Here is a 23,965-nt window from a genome sequence, read left to right as displayed (position 1 = left end):
AGGTATATTGATAGACTGAATAGCAGTGCATATGAATGTCCCTGGCTCATTTCCCCAGGGTGTCTTTGATAACAACCAATCTGACTCCAAGTGCTAAATTGGACAACCTTTATCAATATTGCCATCTCTCTCCTATGGTACATACCACTGATGACAAACTCAGGTATGCAAGAAACAGTGACTTTGTTTTCTATAAATTAAATTAATTCTAAATTCAATCCTTCCCTATTATCAATATACATTATCAATATGCTGCACCATATCCCACAAGACTGTGCACTTCTTTATCATTTTGGGAATCTCTTCCCCTCCCAAAGTATTTAGGATCTTGGATATTTACATGGTACTCCCCAAAGTAGCAGGTGAAGCATTTAAATCTCTAATCTATCATGGACACAACATATCACACCACTGACATAGCTTGTAGTACTTTCTTTAAATATGGTATCTCTGCTACCATTAGTACTGGCAAGCCAATCTACTCAGAGGCCTGCCTGAACCTTAGTTCTTAAGTCTCACCAACATCTCTGACCTTTGCAATAAAGGAATTCTCTCTTCTTAGATATAGTGCCCCTCAAAGATAATTTTCCTTTTCTTGTTTCCTCCAAAACATTCTGCATAATTTCTTCTGTGGATTTAGCCTTCCGTAAAACTAGAAAAGCTATAACCTTAAAGTTGCTTTCTCTTCTGTCCTTTGAAAATACTTGAAGCAAAGCATTACAAAGACTGATTATCCACTTGAAGTGAGCGATGCAAGGTGGAAGGTGAGAAAGTTTAAAGAACGTGGAGAAAACAAACACAAATGAATTATCCCATAATTATTTTACCCAGAGACTACAAGGGTAAAAATAATGAGGCCTAAATAAATTTAGCTTGTTCAAGAGAGAGCAAGAAGTCAGCGTGGCTAGAGCAAAGGGATAAGAATAGAAGCAGGGAGACCAAGTTAGAAGGATAGTGCTGTAGCCCCATGGAGAGATGATGGTGGCTTGTGCTAAACTTTTGAGTGAAGCAGGGTGGTGTGTTCATGTTCCAAATATATTGTGGCAATATAGTCATCATGGTTCTTTATCTTTCTTTATCAAATAAGGAAGGAAAAAGGACCAAATCCTAGTTCTTTGATTCCCGGACTGTATTTCCCAGAAAAGAAGATGGTACCAGGGACTACCAAGAGAGGGCTAAGCGTTTTATTTAATTTTCTGAACTTCCTTTTCCCAGGACACTTTGCTGAATATTTACTCTTCATCTAGGCCTCAATCACCAATCCCAGGATATGATGACATGTGAAAAAACAGTGTTCCAAAACCTAATTTGTCATCATATCACCTGGACACTGTCTTAAAAAATATGTTCCTGAGCCCTTCTCTAGACCTATATAGTCAAAATTCTCTAAAGGTGTGGCCCAGGATCTTCCCAGGTCATTCTAATGATGATAGGGTCAAGAGCCACTGGAGCAGAATATATGTAAGGCATCCCAGTGGACTCTAGAGAGAGCTGGAAGAGACCTGGCAGGTAATAAGGCAGAGGATTCAAAGGTTAATAGAATGGTTGGCATATCTATATTCACAAACTAATGAGGCCTCAGGAGAAGGCACAGTATGCTATAAATAAAAACTTCTTGGATTTAGGAATTTGATAAACCCACATTCAGTTCCAGCACATCTACCTACAGGCATGCGTGTCCCTGGGAAAAGCACATAAATTCTCTTGCCTTAGTTTCTGCATCTGTAAAATGAGACAAAGAGTATCTAATTTAGAAGGCCACTATGGGGATTACCGTATTTGCCGGCGTATAAGACGACTGGGCGTATAAGACGACCCCCTAACATTTCCACTCAAAATACAGAGTTTGGTATATACTCGCCGTATAAGATTACCCCCTCTTCCGCACACCTTCCACACACCAAATAAAAGGTAAAACAATATCAGATTTGATTTCAACATTTATATTTATATTCAAATGCTTATGACATGCAGGAAAACTGTCACAAGGCTGTATGTAATCAAACATATACATAAATCGCGATTCGCGATTTTGCGCTATCATACTGGGTGTATGGTCAGCTGTGTGCGATTTTGCGAGTGTGGTAAAATCGCATAACAGCAAAATCGCATAACAGCCGCGCATACACCCAGCAGCGCTGCTGATGCCTGAACGGTATGTGGAATGAAGTGGGCGGGCATCGGGAGGCCACTATGGCATGGGGCAAGCACTATGGGCAGTCTATCTGAAGTGTACCTGGCGTATAAGACGACCCCCCACTTGGAGGCATATTTTTCAGGGCCAAAAAATCATCTTATACGCCGGCAAATACGGTAAACTGAATATCCCTAGCATGCTTATCACTATGTCTGGTACCTAGTGGGAGCTCGGTTATCATTTAGAAAAGGAGGTGAAAATAAGGATCAGTAACAACTACAAAGGTTGTCTTCTCTAATGCAAATTTCCACAAGAAAAGTGTTTGGAGGGCAATGGCCTCTTTGGAACAATTTAAATGTTTCTTATTTCTTTTGAGGTTTAATTTGGGCTAAAACTGGTTTAAGGACAAAAGATAGTTCTATAGTGGCATGAAGTTTTCTAATACTGGAGTGGTTCTCTATGTGGGTCATTGGCTCTGCTTTGAGCAAAATTATTGTTAAAGACTTGGATGAAAATGTAAATGACAGGGAAGGGAAAGAAAGTTACTTCAGGAGTTACTAAACTAAGATTCCAAACCACATTGTCCAGTTATCCCAATAGACCGAAGTAGAGAAGGTGTAGTGTTGCTGGTACAAGAGTGAAGTCCAGCACTGGGATCCAGGATATCATTGGTTCAAATAAAGGATAGGATAGACTTAATAATAGTTCCTGTGGAAACCTCCTAGAAGTTTTAATTCACTAGAAAGAGCAGAATTTGGTCACATCTATTTTGTGCTTCCATGGAATATCATTTCTGTGTCAATAATAGCACTTAGAACATTTTGTTATATGGTTTATTTGAAATCTGTTTCCCATTTTCATTTATGTGCAATATAAAAACAGAGATTACATCTTGCTCATCTTTAAATATCCAACATCAGTATCATACTTTACATACAATATATGCTCACTAAATATTTGTTTTATGAGTGGAGATACATGTGAATACAAGAATAATAATATGCATCAGTGGTATATGACTCTGAAATTCAGGGTATGAAAGAAACGGGTGCCTATGGAGGGGTGGAGAGACAAAATATGTATTTATAAATCAATATTGATGAGGCTTACTTCCAAAAATTAACTTTGCCCGCGTAACAGTTTTGCAAGTGCAATACAGTAGTGTAGCATTTCCCGAAACATGACCCTCACAAGGTACACTGAAGAAAATAAATATGGGAGGTGGGTGTGTGGAAGGGGGTAGATCCTGTCTGCATTTAAAACTGGCCAGTAATTTCTGAATACTCTGGCACTTTAAGATTCATAATGTGTTTTATTATGTTAAAGCATCTGAGAACCTCTGCTGTAAATAAATCTATTTAGCCTAATTTACCCTAATGTTTAACCCTGCCTTTATATATTAATTTGACCATAGAATCACTTTTGCATGTGAGAGAGACATACTTATTAACCTCCCGAGGAAAGCACTTGGCGAATGCTGTTGGAGTAAAAGGAGTTCTGGCCTGGGAGGCAGGCGCTCTGGATTCCAGCCCTGACTCATCATTACTGACCTCATGACCTTGGGCATCAATCCTTGGTTTCTCTATCTCTACAATGACTCGTTATTGCTGGGTTGCCATTCATCTTTACCACGGTTACATCTATTATCTATGGAATTGGGAGCATGCTTCAACAGTATTTGTAAGTATGGTAATATGGGTAGACATTATTAATGCTCCCCAATACCCAGTTCCCTTTTTCTTCTGTGGATATAAGGGGCACAGCACTTTCCAGCACTTCCAGAGCAAGGAGGGTCATGTGACTAGTTCTGCCTAATAAAATGTGAGTAGGAAGGTGATGTGGCACTTCGGGGCTGTCTGCGGAAAGCTCTGCCTGACTTTCCAATCTCCCTTCCCTCTGTTGCAGCAATCATGGAGAAAGTCTCATTTTGTGATGGTGGAACCCCAGACCGAAGTAGCAAAGACTGCTGCATCCTTGGCCTGGCAGCTGCCCTGGAGAGGCGCCTGGACTTAAGGCAGATTTTACGTGAGTGAGAAATAGCCTGAGGTGTTAAACCACTGGGATGCTGGGGTCATTTGTTACCACAGCATAAGCCTAGCCTCTTCTGACTAATAAAGTAAGGCAACACTTTGATTAAAAAAACATCTGACCACATTTTTAATGGTCATCTGAACCAATGTTTTATAGGCCTGTAGGTTCTAGCAATGAAAAGATCATCATAAATGAAATCTATTAATTCTTTTAACTTCAAGTAATGTTACTTAAGTCACAGTTTAAATGCCAAATTTCAGGAAGAAATCTTAATATCATACCTTGGGTCTGGCACCCCTGACGTCCAAGGAGTTCAGGTTGCTTTCACACATTACCCAATTTATGTTCCTGCAATCCAGAGTGGTAGAAAAAGAAAGATACTGTTATGCCTATTTTACTAAGAGCAGGGTGCAATGCTCAGAGAGGGTAGGTAAATTTCCTCAGAGTCCCCAGAGGGAACAGGTTTTACAATCATGTTTTCAGCTCACCTATTCCAGGGTTTTGCCTAGTCATTCCTTGATTTTGCTCCTCTAGACAGCTTTGTGAAATTTCCTCTTCAGACTTTTATAGTAATTTCTCTGATCCCCTCTGATGGTAAGTTTTATTTCCTTAAAATTTTTAATTTAGCAATATTTATGGAGCCCCAACAAGGTGAAGAATAATGTTTCTGGCTGTGTGAGGTGTGAGAAGCTGAGGAACAGAAGGCAGGGGAAAAAGAGATTCAAATGAAAGTTAGTGTCTCACCCTATCAGGAGCTCACAGTCAAGTAGAGCTGAAGTGGGTGGTTGGAGGGGAAGCAGACCAGACACACTAGTATACGTGGGCATGAATAAAGAGCCGAACAGGCTGGACGTGGAAGCTACCAGTTTTCAGGTACCATGCAGGTCTCTATTTTAGACTGTGAGAGAGGCTAGCTTTAAATGTAGTCCCTAACGCCTGATTAATGGTAGAAATTATTCCCAGGTTGGAAGCTAATATAACAAAGACTTTATCTTCGTAGTTGTGCCTTTCCCAGTGGATGGAATATAATAGTTACTCAATTAATTGAGAGAGAGAGAGAGAGAGAGAGAGAGAGAGAAAGAAAGAGAGATATAATCTGTTTGTTAGAAGTGATAAATGAATAAATAAATACATACATACATACATAAGAAATAAATTAAATAAAAATAATGTCCACCCATGTTCAAGGAGAGAAGATAAACAATTGATAGACAATTAATTTCAGCAAAGGAAAAGAAATAAACACAAAAACAGGCAATTAACTTAAGGAAGAAAACAAAGCATACAAGAAAAAATATAATCATAATATACTACTTGACTCAGCAGCAAATAATATTTACATAAACAAGGTAATGCAAATGAGTACTTAAAATTATGGCATAGCTGTGCTCGAAGGGAGAAGAGGGATAGAAAAGTCAGGGGAAATGGAGCTGACACACAACTCAATCCTCATCTATCGTAATAGGTCAATAGATCATTTCTAAAATTGACATCAGGTAAATAAATAGCCTCAAAAATTGATGTGAGGAAAAGTCAGCATTAATGTATTATTTAGAAATAAAAAGGAGAATGTCAGAAAAATAGTCAAATAATTTAAAGGTGCTAGAAACTGGAACTAGGGTGGAATGAGAGAGGGCTGGAGGCTGATTTTTTTCATTGTAAGTCTTTAAAGTATATCAGGTTTTTATAAACTATGAGCACATGTTTATTTGATGACAATAAAAATAAATTTGAAAACAAATATATTAAGTACAAACATACTCTAGGAAATGCGTTAGGTGAGAATGATACAAAGATGAATAAAGACCATCTCTGATTTCAAATGCTTACACTTTAAGGACACCAGGACATTGTCAGGTTTTCTTTTTTTAATTGCTTTTATAATAAATGTGTCTTGTTAGGATTTATCACTTTGTACTGACAGGGAAGGAAGCTCTGATTAACTTGAAGCTTCTGATTAGCTGGGTTTTAATTACTCAGAAGAAAAAAAGTCTCTTTTCACTTTGTCTCTCTCTCAATTCTCTCCATAACTTTCAGACGCACCTTCCACTGGATGCACAGAAGGAAGAACTGGCCCTCTTTTAACTAAAAAAAAAAAAAAAAAAGACAACCGAGAATGCACTGGGCTTCTAGTCCACGTGAGCTTGGAGGAACTCAGGATGACTCTGCAACTGGCCTCCGGCTGCTGAGCAAACAGGCCTCACTGGCCAGAAGTAGCTTCCAGGTACAAGCCACTGATCACATCTAAAGTGTTATGCTTGAAACCCAGAGAAACAGAGGAATGTACTTACTGCAAAATGTGTTTTCACCATAAAACTTCTGAGAAACTATAAACTGTAAACTAGTTAACATTTTTCCTCTGGACAGCTGGTCAGACATTAAAGTGAGCTGGTGATAGCTCTTATAAATAAGATTTCCATGGGAGAGCAATTGCAGGAGCACAAACAGCTTTCTAAATACTGAGAGTTGGCCAGTTAAAAGAGATAACCTCTGTCTTTTGTTTTGCTTGGGGCAGCATGCAGTCTGGAGCAGGGAGCTGACTTCTAAAATGACAGAAAAGTTGGAGTTTGAAACTCATGTATCAACAGAAAATGTACTTGTCCAGAGAGTCAGTGGTTTAAAAGTCTGGCTTTTAGCAACTGCTGCAAAAAAAGAAAACACTAATATTTATATTGCTATCAATTTGTAGAGACCTTTGCAGTTCACCAAGTGTCATGGAAATAGAGACTATCCATCAATAATGGTTCTCACATTAGAAACTGGGGACATGAAAGGAATAATGATGGCCTGGCTCCAACCCTACCAATGAAGTTAGAATCACTTGGGGTGGAGCTTTGGCCTAGGTATTTTTTTTTTATAAACATCCCAGGTCTTTTTTAATGTGGTTAGAACTGCCTGGGGGAATGCTGAGAATGGCAAGGGGGAAAAAGCTGGGGACATAGCGCGCACGTCAGTCCCTCATTTACTGGCTATGTGATCTTGGGCCAGAAAGTTGGTCTCTTTAAATCTTGATTTTTTTCATTTGCCAACTGAGGATAAGAATCTCCTTAACCCTTATAGTTTAAGACTCATGAGAGGTCCTCTGAAAGTACTTTCCAAACTACGAAGCTCTGAGAAAATGTCAGCTGTGAGGTTATTCTGACCCTCGTTCTAACACATGTAAGTATCACGTAAGGGAGCAAAACAAAACTCACAGCCACAAAAATACGAAAAAATAAATAAATAAAACAAAAACCAAAACAAAAACAAACAAACAAAAACTCACAGCCAGGTTGAGCGCTAGAGTAACTGGATGGACAGAATTTCCAGAAGAAAAGCTTTTTAAGGCATAATATTATGGTCATCAAAACCCAAATGGTTGCCTCTTTATAGGACCAACCAAAAGAATGAAATTCCAAGAGTGGAACTTTAGGAAGAAGGAAGACAGAAAGAAGATTCAAGGTAAGGAAACCACAAGACTTCTGTGGCCCTCCGAAAATCTCAGCTCTAGAAACCTGCATGTTTTGTTTCCATTTAGATGGGCCCTGCACTTTGAGTACCGGCTTCACGCTGTTATGCAGCTAAACTGCCTAACACAGAGCAGACACTTAAATGTCTATTAGACCGTTGTCTAAAATCTCAATATGAAGAAATACTCTTATTATAAGATTGAGTTTTTGTACATAGGCCCCATTTGAACCCTATAGATGTCAAGAAGTGAAGGAAAGAAGGATGGTTTAGCTGTGAAGGACATGAAAACAAAGGTCTGGCCACAAATGCTGGGTCATGGAGTCATTATTAACCACCATCCAAGAGGCTGTTCAGGTCACAGGACTATATCTGCCTAAAGCCCTCCTTACACAGTGGACCCAAACCCTCAGCCTTTAAATGTAATCTGTGAGGTTCCTGGCAATCAGTATATTCTAACTGGTGTGAAAGAGCCTGTAGTCACTGTAGGAGCAAATATAGACCAAGGAAGGCTGGGGGAGGCATTAGGAGGACATGAAGTCTAAGTTGAAACTCGAAGGTGGCAGGATTAAGCAAGCCGAACAAAGAGGATATATAAATGAGCAACCAGCATGGCTAACGGCAAAAGTACAGGCCAGCATAAATGAGACAACACTAATTGTTGTCTCAATACTTTCAGGTAAGAAGGGCCAGCTGCCAGATTACAGTTGGGCGGGGGTCGGGGAGAGCAGTCCCCAGTGAAGTCAATGTAGCAGTGACATTTTTCTTTCTATATTCCTGATTGTAGATGACTTCCAGTACAGTTGGTTGGAGAGATTCATGATTTTCAGTGGAGAAAACAGCCTTCTACTATAAAGGCACAAACTTAATATCCATTTTTTCAACATCTGCTCATTCCATTAAGTGTTGGGCTTTGAGTGAGTTTGAAGGTTTTTGTTTGTTTGTTTGTTTGTTTGTTTGTTTAACATCTTCTGTGAGTCTCTGTGCTAAGTATTCAGGACCCTGTGCTGAACAATTTATATCATTTCTGCCCCTAAGGAGCTTACAATCATCCTGACATTGAGAAAGCAGGGGGAAGTTGACCAGACGAGCTGTGTGACCTTGGGTGAATGACTCACCTTCTTGGAGCTGCAGATTATAAAACTTTAAAGTGGGGTAAAATTTATACCTACTTCATAGGGTTGTTAAGAGTATTTAATAGGATAATGCATAAAAGGATTCAACACAGGGCCAGGCACATAATAAGCACTCTATAAATATTAACTATTGCTATTCCACACCACGTCACCAGGCTTGGTCAGGACAAGAACATGGAAGGGATGGGTTATTCTCTGGTGCTGAGAGCACTGTTAGCACTCAAGCAGCAGGCTTTCCCGACCAAATGAACATGCGTTTGGCTGGATTCCACGACTCTGACCCCACAGCTTCAGATTCTAAGCCTCTCCTAGAGAGCTGATGAAATGTGACTGGTCATGCTTACAGTGTAAGCCAACCAGTCCCCTGGCATATGCCTGACATATGTGGTCCCACTGTAAACAACTATGTATGAAAATAAAAAAGGAAAGAAAATGACAGTTGTTGCCTTTTTAGTGGAAAGGATGGGGTAACCTATGACCCAGACATTGTCATTTACAAGAAGTAAAAGGAACCCTTTCGGCTGCTCATGCCAGAGTGTTTCCACTTGGACACAGCAGCTGTGAGCCAGATGGTCGCTTGTGGGCAGATCCAGGCTGGGAACCTAAGCGTGGCCTGTGATGATGAGGAGGAGCAAATGCAAAACAAAACTTGCTTTCTTTTGGAAAATATTGCCTCAGCCTGCTAAGGGAATTTACCTCATCAGTAACCACAGTCAAAGTGATGGTGATTAACAAGAGACAATGAAGACGAGAGCCTCCCCTTTTTATCCTTGAACAAAAGAAGCCTCTGGACTCCATACCACACTCTTATTTCTTATTGGTACTGAGCCAAGTGATGGATAGGACTCGGTCTTAGATGATTCAAAGACAAGATGATCTTTAGGATTCATTGCCTTTGGTGCTTGGGGATTTGGCTTCCTTAATGGAAAAGTTCTTTTGAGAGACATAGGCTTTTTTCAAGGCTCACATGTCTGGCCTCACCTTGATGATGCACTTTCCTTTATTTGAAAGCTCCTTAAGACCAAGGGCTGCATCTGAATAACTTTTGTAGGGCTGCCACTTACTAGTTGCTCAATAAATGGTGTGCATGTGTTGGGGGTTGGGGGGTGGGCAGGGCATGAGAAAGAAAACCAAAGAAATAAATGAAGGAGAATGGGAAGGGGAGAAGAAAGGCAAGAAGGATATGGGACCGTGGAAGAAGAAAGGAGAAATGGGATGAAGAAGGCAGCTTAGACCATGGACCAGGGAAGCCAGGTAGGGGCACAGACCTCTCAATAGAAGTAAGTACGGAGAAGGTTCAGTCTCTTCAGCAGATGATTAAAGAGAGGGCTGGACAACTTTACCTCTCAGATCATACCATTCACAGGACCATTACAGACACCAGTCACAGGAACTGGGGAGAAAGGGACTGGACGACAGGAAGGGAACCCTGAATGGGCCTGAGCTTTTCATTTAAATTTACTGAGGTCACCTGGAAATGACTAGATCAAGTGATCTGCAATGAGTAGGCTAGAGGGTCAGGACAGAAAGACCAATTGCAGGAAAAATTGTTTTGCATACTTGAAGTTTTGCATCAGCTACATACTACAGAATATGTTTTCAACTGAATTCAGTTGCACAAGTATTTGTGGAGAGCCTGCTCTGATATACGCAAAGCCATATTTTTCCCATGTGCAAAAACTTTCTTGCTTTGAGTTGGGAATTAAATCCACCAGGAATTTAATCTCAGTGGTGATTCAGACATCACTTTTCTAAAAGCAGATACAATCTCTCAAATGCTTTCCAGCTCTGGAAATAATGATTTCAGGGTTTCTGTATCATGATGAGACTATACAGCTACATAGCACTTGTCAAATAAAAGTATGGAACTGGAATTATCTGCCCTTTACGAAGGAAAGGGAGAATGGAGAGCAGAGAGTTTAATTAAGTTGAGACCTTAACTGCTAAGGACAGGTACTCAAGAGCAAAAATAGGACCCAAACTCTAATCTTCTCTAACATTAAGGGCACTGCATTTTCTCTCTATTGCATCCACTCACAGATACACAGTTTTGCAGAAACTAGATTTTTACCAGTTTACTCAGGGATGACTAGGTTCTGAAGGATGTGTTTGCTAATCCCACTTGTACAGCTTCTCTTGGGTTGGGGAGAAGACATCCCTGCTTCCAGAATGAGGGACAATTACAGTCACCACTCAGCATCCGAGTCGGATATGACAGGATACTCAAACCTGCTCAAGTGCTTTATAAAATGGCAGAGTATTTGTAAAGAATCTACCACACCCTCCTGTATAATTTAAATCATCTATAGGTTACTTATGATGCCTAATACAGTGTTAGTGCTATGTAATAGTTGTAATATGTTTAGGGAATAATGGCATGAAAAAAAGTCTCTACATGTTCAGCATGGATGCAACCATCACAGGCCTCACTACATAGCACATGTCAGCAACAATATAACTTTTTTTTTTCAAATCTTTTTAATTTGATGATGCAGAACTGCAGATATGGAAGGCCAATTATATCTGCCCAGCAAATTCTGGAGTTATCTGGAAAACACACAGGAAATTGTGTGTGTGTGTGTGTGTGTGTGTGTGTGTGTGTGTGTGCGCGCGCGCGCGCGCGTGCGCGTGTGCACGCGCATGCATGAGTTTCTGTGTTTCTCTTCATTTCTCCACTGACGGCATAAAGTATACTAATTTGATTAAGCACATAGCTTCTTGAGAGCAGTGCCCAGGAGGGGCTGAAGGCGTCTTAGGTCCTGCTGTAGACCGGGTACTCATCCCCCTACCTGGGATTCCAGGTGTAAGGGCGGTTTTTCCCTTGGCCCTGCCTTGTGCTGGGAAGGCTTTCATTCAGTGGGATGGCCGCCCAGGTCTCGCTCTGAGGAGGTCCACTTCGCCCTAGGTTGGGGTGGCAAGCCGTTGTTCTGGACACTTGGTGTGTGCCTGTGAAGTGCTGGGGCAAGTAGGGGTTGAGGTTCGGTGAGCCTTTCTCTACAGTGTAGGGAGGGGAGGAAGCAGGCAGTTCCTGTGAGTCCTGGATCTGTGTGTGCCCAGGACATGGCAGGACTGGAGTGCCCTGCTCCTTTGGTTATTGGAGGCATGTGGTAGGTGAGGGTGGCCTGGTTTGTAGTTTGCATGTACAAAAAAGAAAAAAAAAGGAAAGGAAAGAAAATCAGGGCCGCATATTGATGTTAGGACCCAAAATACCCCCAAACAGAAGTAGGTTGGCAGTGTTTGTGAATAGGACCAATATGTTACAAAAATGCTGGTTTAAAGTTAAATGAGACACTGTATGCTAAGATTATCTAGACATTTTAAAATGCTAAAGTTACTACTAGAGGGGTTAAACCATTTACAACATTTCCCAAATGCACTTGACCATTAAATACCATTTTAAGGAGTATCTACAAGTTCTCATTTTAAAATAGAGAACTTAAACCCAGAGGCACTGAATATTTTCAAGCAGTGGTTCCATCAAGCTATAGGAACTCTCTCAAGGGACAAAGAAAGGGACAGTGCCTATAAATTACTGTGACCCTTCCTTGAAGAGACTGGAGATGGTATATTATTATACCTTGATTCTCTTTGTCTTATATACCATATGTTATATACCATATATGTTATATACCAGCTTCTGCTCTTCTCTTAATATAATGGCCTCCTGTGGACAACATGACCCAGGCTTACATTTTGTTTGCATGATCGGCAATCCTTTCATGCTGATGTTAATAATAACAATAAAAATATTTAGCTATTTACTGAGTGCTTATTATTTACTAAACACTTCATTGGGCACTTTATATGTACTATTTAATGCATTGTTCTAGTAGTTACTAATTTTTTCCCATTTTGCAGAGCAGAAGCTAAGGCTCAGGGAGGTTAAGTGACTCTCCCAAGATCACACAGGAAGGGATACATTTGAAAATCTAGTATGTTTAATTTAGGTACCTGGTAGCTAGGATCATTTTCAACTTCTGTCTCTTGATCACCTTGACTGGACCTAGGAGGTGGCTAAATGTTACTCAGGAAGACAGTGGACACGCCCACATATTTTGGTCTAGCCTCGAAGCTAGGGCAGAAGAGCTTGTGAAAGTGAGGGTAGAAAGTGTCCATTAGGCTACACAATGATATCTAGAATTATTTCCTAGAATCATGAAGATGAAGAGGAGAGAAAGAGAAAGTAGAGACAATGAAGTTGACCAAAAGCATGAGTCTGGAATTGGCCAAATACTTGTCAGCACATAAGGGACAAGAGAAAAGCATAAATCACAGATTGGAGACCTAGCAAGAAGATGACTTTCTTTGATGGCTCTCAACATCTTCATACCTTACTCAGCTCCAAGCATTGAAATAGACCCAAATTGTACAGTGACTGTTTTCTTAACCAAAGCTTGGTACGGGAATTCTGACAAAGACTTTTGCTCTTTGGTGAATTAATTTTTTGAAGTCTATAAGGTTATAAATATTGAATCACATTAAGCATTCTCTTATATATAGTATGTATATAAGCATGTATGTCTGTATTTTCCATGCCATTTTTATAAAAAAGATTTAAAGCACCATTTATTTTTAAAATGCGTATGTGTGAAAAATAATAAAATTATATGAAGCTGGAATTACCTCATTTATATATTATTTGCAGTGCTTTATATACTAACTAGCATTATAATGTTCTCTTGCTTCCCAAAGCATGTAAATTTGATCAACTGTTTCTATATATTTTTAAGTTTGTTGCTAAAAACAAACTCAAAAAATTAGCAAAAATTTATGGATCTAGGATTTGGGCTTAGATATCTTTAAGAATACCTGTACTGGACCTATATTAGTCAAAGTAAGGGATAGAGGCCCCGGCCACCTCGGTAAGGACAACTGATGGGCCACTTTAGCTCCCAACTACCCTGTGGGGTGGCAAAGACTGTCACCGAGGCTGCGTTGCAGCTCGACTTTCCCTATCTCTAATCCTGTTTCCTTTCCTTTCTTTCCACAGATTTCGATACCAAGATCACCTCATAATAAGCATCCCGGCCCCTAAACTCCACATTAGGGTGAGGCTGTGAAAACCCAACCTGTGACTTAGGACTACAGAAAAAGTTCACGAAAGCAATTTGTCTTGTTCATAGATGCCACTATATCCCCAGTGCCTATAACAGTATCTAGCAAATACTGTATTCTTGACCTATAATTGATAATCATGTAAGGTGTCACCTGCATGTTGCATAATGTCAAAGAACAAACTAAGATACTTGTAAAAACAGGGTAGAACTTCCAAGCCAAGAGCCCCTCTATGGTTTGTACTGGAAACCATCCAACCCAGAGAAGCAGAACTGTGAAGATAGCATATGATTTAGCTAACCACTTCATTCCTTCTTTCAACATTTATTGAGGGCCTACTATGTACCAAGTGCTAAGTAAGAGAAAAGGTAAACAAAAGAAACAGTGCCTTCTCTCAAGTAGCTCATCATGTGTTTGTGGAAAGAAATTAAGAAGTCAATGATGATAGCACAGTGGTAGTGAACACAGGGGCTGCCAGGGCACATGGGAAAACAAAATAAAACAGGAAACCCAGCCTTGGAGAGAAGGCTTCCCAGAGAAAGTGGGAAGATTTACTGAGCATTGCATGCCATTAAGAACATAGACTGAAGTTGGACTACCTGAGTTCAAATCCCAGTATTACACACCAGAAGCAGTGGGTGGACAAGTTGTTGAAATTCTGCCTTACTAATACTCTTGAGAATTTGGAAAATAAGATTATGACAACAGCTAAGTGAGTCAACACCTGCAAAGCAGCAAGAACACATCTGTCCAATAGTAAGCTCTCACTAAGTATTAATTAAATAGATAGATTAAAATGGATAAATAGGATTATTCCAATAGGCACTTTCCAAACAGAGACTAGCCAAAAAGACCAAGATATGAGTGAGACTGGAGGCTTCAGGATTTATAAGTCACTTAGTATGTTTAGGATAATGGGAACACGGGTGTGAATGGAGGAGGGACCACAGAGAATAGGCAGTTGGGTAGAAAAGAAAGCTCTTGATGAAAGCCATCTCCCAAGAGCAGATGCAAGCCCACCAGGTGTAGATCATAAATTCTTTTAAAGACCCTGTTGAAGGGTCCTAGTACTTAATGTCTAAAAATTCCTCTGAAAATATTAACAAATTGGACCAAGTCTGAAATACTTAGCAAAATCATAGTCATCTGAATATACTGGAGCCTCTGTGAATGGGTAAACTAAATCTACAGGCTGAAGACAACATGAAAATTCCCTTCCCATAGAATTTCCTTTTCTTCTCCCGAGACAACCATTCAGTGTAAGGCCACTAATGTCTCCGAGGAAAAAGCATGGTATCTAAAAATTTGCATTTTACACATTTGTACATAACTGTAGAATCAGTAGATTAGAGTAAAAATATTCTGGAATTGGAATATTTACTTAACCCCAGACATTTTAAGAGGATGAAAGTGTTGGGTTCAGAAATAAGGAGAAATTTGAAAAAATGCTCAATGTCACTAATCATTAGAGAAATGCAACTTAAAATCACAATGAGGTAACCCCTCGAACCTGTCAGAGTGGCTATCTCAATAAATCAACAAACAAGTATTGGCAAGGTTATGGATAAAAGGGAACCTTCGTGTATGCACTGTTGGTGGGATTGCAAATTGGTGCAACCACTATGGAAAACATTACAGCGGCTCCTCAAAAAGTTAAAAATAGAGCTAACTACGTTATGACCCAGCAATTCCACTTCTGGGTATTTATCTGAAGAAATCCACAACACTAACATGAAACGATATGAGCATCCCTATGTTCATTGCAGCATAATTTACAAAGGCAAGATATGGAAGCAACCAAAGTGTCCATCAATCAATTAGTAAATCTAAGCTGTGGTACACATATATACAATGGAATATTACTTGGCTGTGAAAAGGAATGAAATCTTACCATTTGCAACAACATGAATGGACCTGGAAGGTCCATCCTGACTAAGTGAAATAAGTCAGACAGAGAAAGATACCATACGATTTCACTTATATGTGAAACCAAATCAAAACAAACAAACAAACAAAACACAAACTTATAGATACAGGAAACAAAATGACGGTTGCCAAATGGAAGGGAGGTTGGGAGATGGGTAAAAAAGGTGAAGGGATAAGGAAGTACAATTGGCAAAATAGTCATGGGGATATAAAGTACAGCATATGCAATATAGTCAATAATATTGTAATAACTATAAATATGTGTAATGCCAGATGGGTACTAGACTAATTCGGGGGATCACTTTGTAAATTATGTACTCATAAAAGTCTAACCACTATGCTGTACACCTAAAACTAACATAATATTGAATGTCAACTGTAATTGAAAAATAAAATAATTTAAAAATATATAAATATAAAGATTTCTACACATGCGCATGCACACACACACACACACACACACACACACACACACACACACACATACAGAATTAAGGGGAAATCACCAGCTACTATTAAAGGATCATAGTCAACTTCCTTTTTTTTTTTTTGGTCATGTCTTGACTGCATATGCGTCCCACTTTTTCCTTGCAAAAAGTAGAGAATTTTGTGTTAGTCTGCTCAGGTTGCCGTAAGAAAATACCATAGATTGGGTGACTTAACAGAAATTTATTTCACACAGTTCTGAAGTCTGGGAAGTTCGAGGTCAAGGTGCCAGCAAGGTAGGTTTCATTCTGAGGCCTCTTCTCTTGGCTTGTAGGAAGCCATCACCTTACTGTGTTCTCACATCACCTTTCCTCAGTGCCTGTGTTAAAGAAAAGGGAGAGAGAGAGAGAGAGAGAGAGAGAGAGAGAGAGAGAGAACACAAGCTTCTTGGTGTCTCTTCTTAAAAGGACACTAATCCTATCAAATCAGGGCCCCACCCTTATGACCTCATTTAACCTAATTGCTTCCTTAGAAGCCCCATTTCCAAATACAATACACTGGGGTTTAGAGTCTCAACATATGAATTGGGGGGGACGCAAATATACATTCCATAACGTTCTACCCCTGGCTTCCCCAATTCCATCTCCTTCTCCCATGCAGAATACATTTATTTCATTCCAACAGTCCCCAAACTCTTAACCAATTCCAACATGAGCTCTAAAGTCTAAAGTCTCATTTAAATGCCATATAAATTAAACATGGGTGAAACTTGGGATATAATTCACCTGACACAAAATTCCTCTCCATCTAAGAATCTGTGAATCCCAACAAGTTATGAGCTTTTAAAATACAAAGGTGGGAAAGGCATAGAATATGTATTTCCATTTTAAAAGGGAGAAAAAGAAAGAAGGAAGGAGTGATGGGTCCCAGGGAAATCTAAATACTACCAAGGCAAATTCTATTAGATTTTAAGGCTCAAAAATAATCCTCTTTGGTTTAATGCTTTACCTTCTGGATCCTCTAAAGCAATGGTCTCACCTTCCTTCCACATTGGGGAAGTAGCCCTATTCCCAGGGCTCTGCCTGGTAGGGGTCCTGCCTCCAAGGATTTGGGCAGAGGCCATCTAGCCTGTTAAAACCAAGGTGGTGGTCCCACCCTTTGAAACCAAGTAGAGGCAGCCCTGATTATCTTTGAATCAACTTTAGAGTCATTCTTCCTTGTTCTTTAAGAATGACATTCGTTTGCCTCTAAATAGCTCTATTATTCCACCCTATAGAATCTATGAAGTCCAATAGCCTTCTTTCATTTCATCCTGCCTCCATCCCCTTCAGTTCAAACCAGCAGTGTTTCTGCTCATATAATCCCATAATCTCTTTTTAATAAAAAAAAATTGTAGCAAACAATTAAGCTCTGACAAATATGAATGACCCAATCAGTGTCTCTACACCACTGGTGAAAAATATGGTAGAAATACCAACACCACAACTATACACCAACACCAACACTATGAACTATAGATGTACTTTATTACTTTGCCTCAATATTAAACAGATAGCAAATGATTGTCTTGAACAACATAGCAGTTGGGGAGAAATGGCTTTGTTAATTTTCCAAGATAAACAGAATATATATAGCCCATTTGCAAAGAGGATTCAAGAAGTTTGCATGATTCATGAATTATCCTGAGACTTGGACTTGAAAATTTCTATGGAAAGTTAGCACCCTTTCCCTTTTCTGAGTGCTCAGGTCAGGCGCAAGCCATCTTTCTGCCTTGCCGAGCCTTTTAGAGTTTACTTAATGAGGACCACTTTTGCTGGAGTGAAATAGAATCCATGTCATAATACATGAGATCACACTGGACCAGAACCAGGAAAGACATGAGCAAGCCGGCCCTCCTGCAGCAAAGCAAAACTCACATTCTGCTCTCTTGGCAAGCGTGCATTTGTGAATTGAGCCTTTCTGTGTCTAGCTAACGTAAGGCAAGAACCCTTTGCTCCTTAAGGAAATGAAAACCAAGGCTTTCCAGGTTTGCTTTCAAACATGGCCTGGGACACAGAAGGATCCCATGCATTAGGCAGTCATTTCGGCAGGAAAACATTTGGAGAAATGTCAGGATGGAGGCTGTTTCCAATCCAAGCTGTATTCCAAGGCTTGAGGTTAAAACCATGGATCCAGATAGCACTGCTTCAACATGCACAGGTCCGGCTGACATAGCTTAAATGTAGTTTCTCTCTTTTCTTTTCTACACTCCTTTTGTTCCAGTCTTTTTTTATTTCCTTCTCTCTTCTCTCTCCTTTCTCTCTCTGCTTTCTTCTAGTCCCTTTATTTTCTTTCCCTTTCTTCTTCAATTACTTTTCTCATCTCAACCCTTCCTTTCTTTTTTCCTATCCTGTCATCAAGCTCTTCCCTTAGTTTATTTTCTTTTCTTTGTTTACTTCTTCCCTTACTTCCTCCCATCATATTTGGTAAGGTTTAATTGTTTGTAAAATGAAGTTAAAGTCGGCCACAGGCAATGTCTAATTTGATGCTGATTATACTAGACCCATATTAACTAGAAAATCTTAGAAGTTCAGGACAATCAGAGGAAAATTAAGACAGATTATATATTCTTTACTCTTTGCAAGGAGGAAAATGATGGATATGCCATGGCGGCATGAGCAAGAGGGACACAGGTTGAGCGCATGCTCCTAGACGGAACTACTAAGTTTCCCTTCCGTTTCCTCCTTCCTGCTTCCCTTATTTTTCCTGCCTTGATTCTCACATTTTTCTCACTATAATCACTCATCAAGGTGAGTACACAGGTTATTGCTATTCTGTGCTATAGATTAGAAAACTAAAACCCTGGGGGATTATTTAGCTCAAGGATGGCATAAACTAGTGACTCTATTCACCGCCCACCCCACACCCGCCATGTGGCAACAGGATTAGCAAACAGGACCCTCCATACCACACCGTCATCATTATGCAAATTATACCAACACCCAAGACAATCAATGGCCTATCATTGGAGCAAAACTAACAGTAGAATAATTTAAAAATATCATGCAACATAGGTATACAGAGGGTGCCAAAAAGTGTACACATATTTTAAGAAAGGAAAAAAAAAATTAAAATAATACTCAATATATATGGATAACAAAAGATGAATACAAGCCATGTTTGACTTCTGAAATTACAAGAGGTGCTCAAAGTGGTTCCCATCAACATCCAGACACTTCCGATTACGGCGAACTACTGCTTGAGCAAACGTGTCCACTTGTACACAATTTTTGGCACCCCAGGTATATTCATGAAGTCACTTAGCATATGTTTACTGCCTGCTTCTATGTGTAGTAGGCATTTAGATATAATCATGGATAAAACTAATCCACTTTTTATTTAGTAGATTGCAGTCTTAACGTAGGATTGTTTTTTTTCTTGTTTGACAAGCATTATTTCATATTGCCTAAAAATATGGCTTTTGTAGTCAGGCAGACCTGAATTCCAGTGTAACCTCCTAATGGCTATGTGACTTCAGACAATTACTTAACATTCCTAAGCCTTAACTTCTTCATTTATAAACTAGAAATGATTACTACTTTCAGAATGGTTATAATTATAAAAGTAATGTGTTGATCATAGTGCCTGGCACTGTAGATATTACTGAGTTAAAATAAATACAGAACTGGATTGTGGGAATGGTTGCACAACTCTGTCCAATTGACTGAATATCATTGACTTGCACATTTAAAATGGGTGAATTTTATGGTATATAAATTATACCTCAACCAATCCATATGTATTGTTTGTCAGGCTTGAAAAGACATGTAGATATAGTGATATGGAAGCTCAGAGGGGAAAGATGTCTTTTCCAGAAGGGAGGACAGAGAGAAAAGCAGTTGGAGGTGTCAAGAGATTGTTTAAAAATAGTAAGTTTTATGCAAGTAGACATGAAGTCACCAGATGAAGGGAAACATTTTAATCAGGAAAGCAGAAGTTTGGATGTAATCTGTGAGATATGAAGAAACTTAAGTGCTTTTGAGCCAAAGGTTCACATTTGTTTGTTGATGAGGACAAGAAGACCAGTTAGAAATTTACTGTCAAACCACATTAGAGGTCACAAGGACCTGCGTAGCAGAGGGAGCAGCAAGAGGAAAGCAGATAAAAGAGGTCCCGGCATGAGGAGTGGTTGGAAATGGATGAACGTGTTGACTGGCTACTGGGAGGAATGCAGAAGAAAAAAATCAAAATGACCCAGCTTTTAAGCTTAGATGTTAAATTTCAGAGAGATTGAATTTGAACGACTGATGAGACATATGAATGGATATTCAGTGGGAGGCATTCAACAAGTTGTTAAAATAAGGGTCTGAAACTCTGGAAAGAAATGGGAATTCATATGAAAAATTGAGCTAGTTGAGTTCTGAGCTTTAAATTAGACTTCACATTTACATTGCGTTCCTAACCCCCTAACCTCCTTGCCTGAGGCTCTCGTTTGATCCGTATGTTATGAAAATTGCTCATGTGAGAATGAGTCTTTTTCTGAGGGGGGATATCTAAAGCTTTCATCAAATTCTTAAAGAAGTCTGTGACCCCCAAAATGATAAGAACCACTGATCTAACCAATGTCATTTGAATAAAAGAAACCAGAGAGTTGTTTGATCTGGTCATTGTCTTCTATTCAAAGGTCTGGCTGAGGTGAATGCACAGAAACACACGCTTTGGCCTCGTTGGTGGCAACCATTCTTTGCTTCCATATTTATATTTTAGCTTCACTGTCATGCTCCAGGTTCCATATAATTTGTTTGTGGTTGTTCTGGGTACTCTCCAAAGAAATATATATTTTTAAAATGATCTGCCAACTTATATTTAATTATGATGAAATATCTTCAAAAGCATTTCTGAGCTGGAACATCTCTGCTAATTGCACTGACACATCTAAGACCATCTTTCTGAGGGTAAAGTATGCATGCGAAATCAGGGATGTCATCTGAAGTGGGCAGATGGAAAAAGTTTTTGTTTCTTTAATTATATCCAGACAGTCATTATTCAATGTCATTAGCATGGGCCTGTAAGGCAAGTTAGTGAAGAAAATGTAATACATTGTTTTACCAACAATTGAGCCTAAATAGAAATGTTGCAAAAACAGCTCTGGTCCTTTTTGCGGACACAGCTCATTTTCCTTTATTGCTCAGTTTTGCTTTATCCTTGAGAAGATATTAAATCCAAAATATTAGTGTGTGTAAAAGTGTTTTAATTAGGCTATGCGGTACAAAGCATGCTTCAGTGAGGTAAACACAGATGTTGGAGGAAGAGACACACACCCAGTTTTATTGCTTTTTTTGCAAAAGTGCTGTTCTCTACTTAGAAACTATAGAAGTGGAACCAGCTGGAGAAACTCAGCCTTCCAAGTGGTTGGGTAAAAGGAGAGGGCACCTCCTTCCTGCATAGGTGCGTGTCTCCACACCCTGGGGAACCAGTTGACTCTATGCGATAAAAGACTGGGAGACTTTCTAGGCTGCTGCTATATCTGTTCATGAGAGTTAGAGGTGGCCTGCAGAGTGGAACCAGGGGAAAGAGGTCTCAGGATAGAAGCATCCCAGGCCAAGGGAACCAAGGGCTGTGCTTGTCCTAGGTGCTCAGAGGCAGCCTACCTGGGTTAAAGAGAAGCTAAGGTGATGGTCAGAGTCACAGGACAAAAAGAAAAAATCAAGTCTTAGGAGCAAAAAAGGGATGGCTTTAGGAGCATAAACAGCAAAATCCACTGATGGACAGAGAGAAGTCAGAAGGGAGCAGGTACAAGAAATGGTTTAAGAAATGTGGAGGAGAACAAAGGTGGAACACGGCAAGTGTCTGTGCTCTGGTGTCCCTATGGCTGTGTTTGGGGCTTAGAAAGGGATTGAGTGGCATCAGTAGAATAACTGGGAAAGTCCGTGTGCTTAAGTATTCTGCTTTCTGTATTGTGTCAGAAAACTGTTTCTTTAGTCTATGCTTAAAGTGCTCTGGAAAGAAGGCCATGTACCAATGCAGCACATTTTGTCTTCAGGCAACTCCATCTTCTAGAAAGACATCCCTTTTATTCCGCTGAAATCTGCTTCCCAATAGGAGATTGTAACAAGATCAGTCTTATGTTTGCTGGCAAATCACGGAGGTTCTGGCTCTTTCCATGACCTCTAGTGACCACTGCCTCTTAGAAATAAGTGATGATGATAGAAATCATTCAAATAGTTTTCAAACTTTGAATATATTTGATTCTCTAGTTTCTAAGATATTTCAGAGGCTTCACAGGGTGGTAGCATGGATGTGTGGGGTTTGAGGCCTCAAGTCCTAAAATTTAGATTATATATAATTATTTAGGCTCATTTGCTACATGACAGGCAATCTCTTTCAGATTCATTTTCTGGCCCAAGGTTTCCAAGCAGAGGAGTAGACACCAAATATATGCTCCCGTGCAGCAATATGTAATCTTTTATCTCTGTTCAAAGAAGAATATTGAGTCCTGTGCAATAACTATACATCCTTGAACCTAGTAACCATACTGTAGTTGGGGGATTTTGTGATTTTAGGCACGGATCCCTAAGAGGCAGGTGTGCGCTATTCTGTGGAGCATATAGAGGAGGGGTCCCATCCCCACACTGGCTACATTTCCTGCCTACTCCACTCAGTTCTGCCCCATGAAGATGCAGAATCCTTAATCCCACTGCTATATGGCAGCCCTCCAATTATTTTTAAACAGCTCTCATGCCAGCTCTGATCCCTTTCTTCCCTAAGTAAAGGCCTCCAGAGCACTGAGCCAACCTGCATAACATGTTTCCGGGTCCATCACCAGCCTTGGCCCTCTTTCCTGAATGTGCTCCATCCAGGTCACCCCTGTTTCTGAGGATGGTCATGGTAGAAATAAATGTAGCATGTTATCTCACCAATCCAGGGGACTGCCTCACCCGGCATTGTTGAGATGATAATTCTGCTTGCACAGCTTAAGCCTACATACCATAACAAACTCCTCTCTCTTGCCTTGGTACTCTCATTCTAGAGGCTATCTTACCATGCCCCTGGATAATAATTTACTGCTAAGTAGTTATGAATGCTAACCATGCCATGGTCTTGTAATAGATACAAAGAGAAATAAGGTGCTCCCCTTCTGAGGGGCGGAGAGGCTAGGTGGAGACACCTGAGGTGCATGTATTCAAATGCATCAAATTACACCCCACAGGCAGCTCTTTCCAAAGTCAGGGGAGCTAGGGCAGCTCACAGAAGACAGATATTATATATGTGACAGTGAGTAGTTGATTATTCTTGAGAGAACATGGCACTTGACAGTTGCATGGCTGCCTAGATAAAAGCCTATGAATTCATTCATTCCACAAATATTTATTTTTACACTGGTATTATGTGCCAGAAACAAACAAAAAAAGAAATTAATTTAATTAGAACTCAGAGTAGGTTCTGATGTGATCTACTTTCCAAAAGCATCAAGGATTCTTCAAGTGATCAAATTCTTTGCTAAACAGGCCTTCTGGAAAGCAGATGAGGATGACAAAACCAGTTACCACTTCCTTTGCCATGGTCCACCGAGAAGACAAAAGATACAGGAGAATAGTGCAATTGCACCTGTCCCCAGTTATGACTGATTTTCACTCTCCTCAGTGCTTTCAATGTGGATACCCTTGTTGGCTTATGGGACCATGTCAGTGGCATCAGGCCTGCCATGAAATCAAAGCCTGCTGGATGGTGCTGATGCATGGGTTCATCATGAAAAAGCCCACCCATTCTAGGGGCCTGGACGTGGCCTCCTCTTCATGTAGCCCTTAGAGGTTAGAAACCTAAGTCC

At 39.9% G+C, this 23,965-nt stretch overlaps 1 long non-coding RNA gene across 2 annotated transcripts in view; it reads right to left on the bottom strand.

Moving 5' to 3' along the window:
* Window positions 1-23,965, bottom strand: part of LOC109373327 (uncharacterized) — a 436,631-nt gene that overhangs the window by 120,843 nt on the left and 291,823 nt on the right. For both annotated transcript variants that reach the window (XR_002122201.1, XR_002122200.1), the window contains exon 6: window positions 4,450-4,516. This is a non-coding gene — a long non-coding RNA (uncharacterized LOC109373327). The remainder of the gene's footprint in view (window positions 1-4,449; window positions 4,517-23,965) is intronic.

The sequence above is a fragment of the Hipposideros armiger genome, unplaced genomic scaffold (assembly GCF_001890085.2).
Source record: "Hipposideros armiger isolate ML-2016 unplaced genomic scaffold, ASM189008v1 scaffold_707, whole genome shotgun sequence".
Lineage (NCBI taxonomy): Eukaryota > Metazoa > Chordata > Mammalia > Chiroptera > Hipposideridae > Hipposideros > Hipposideros armiger.
This window is presented reverse-complemented; position numbering and strand designations above follow the sequence as displayed.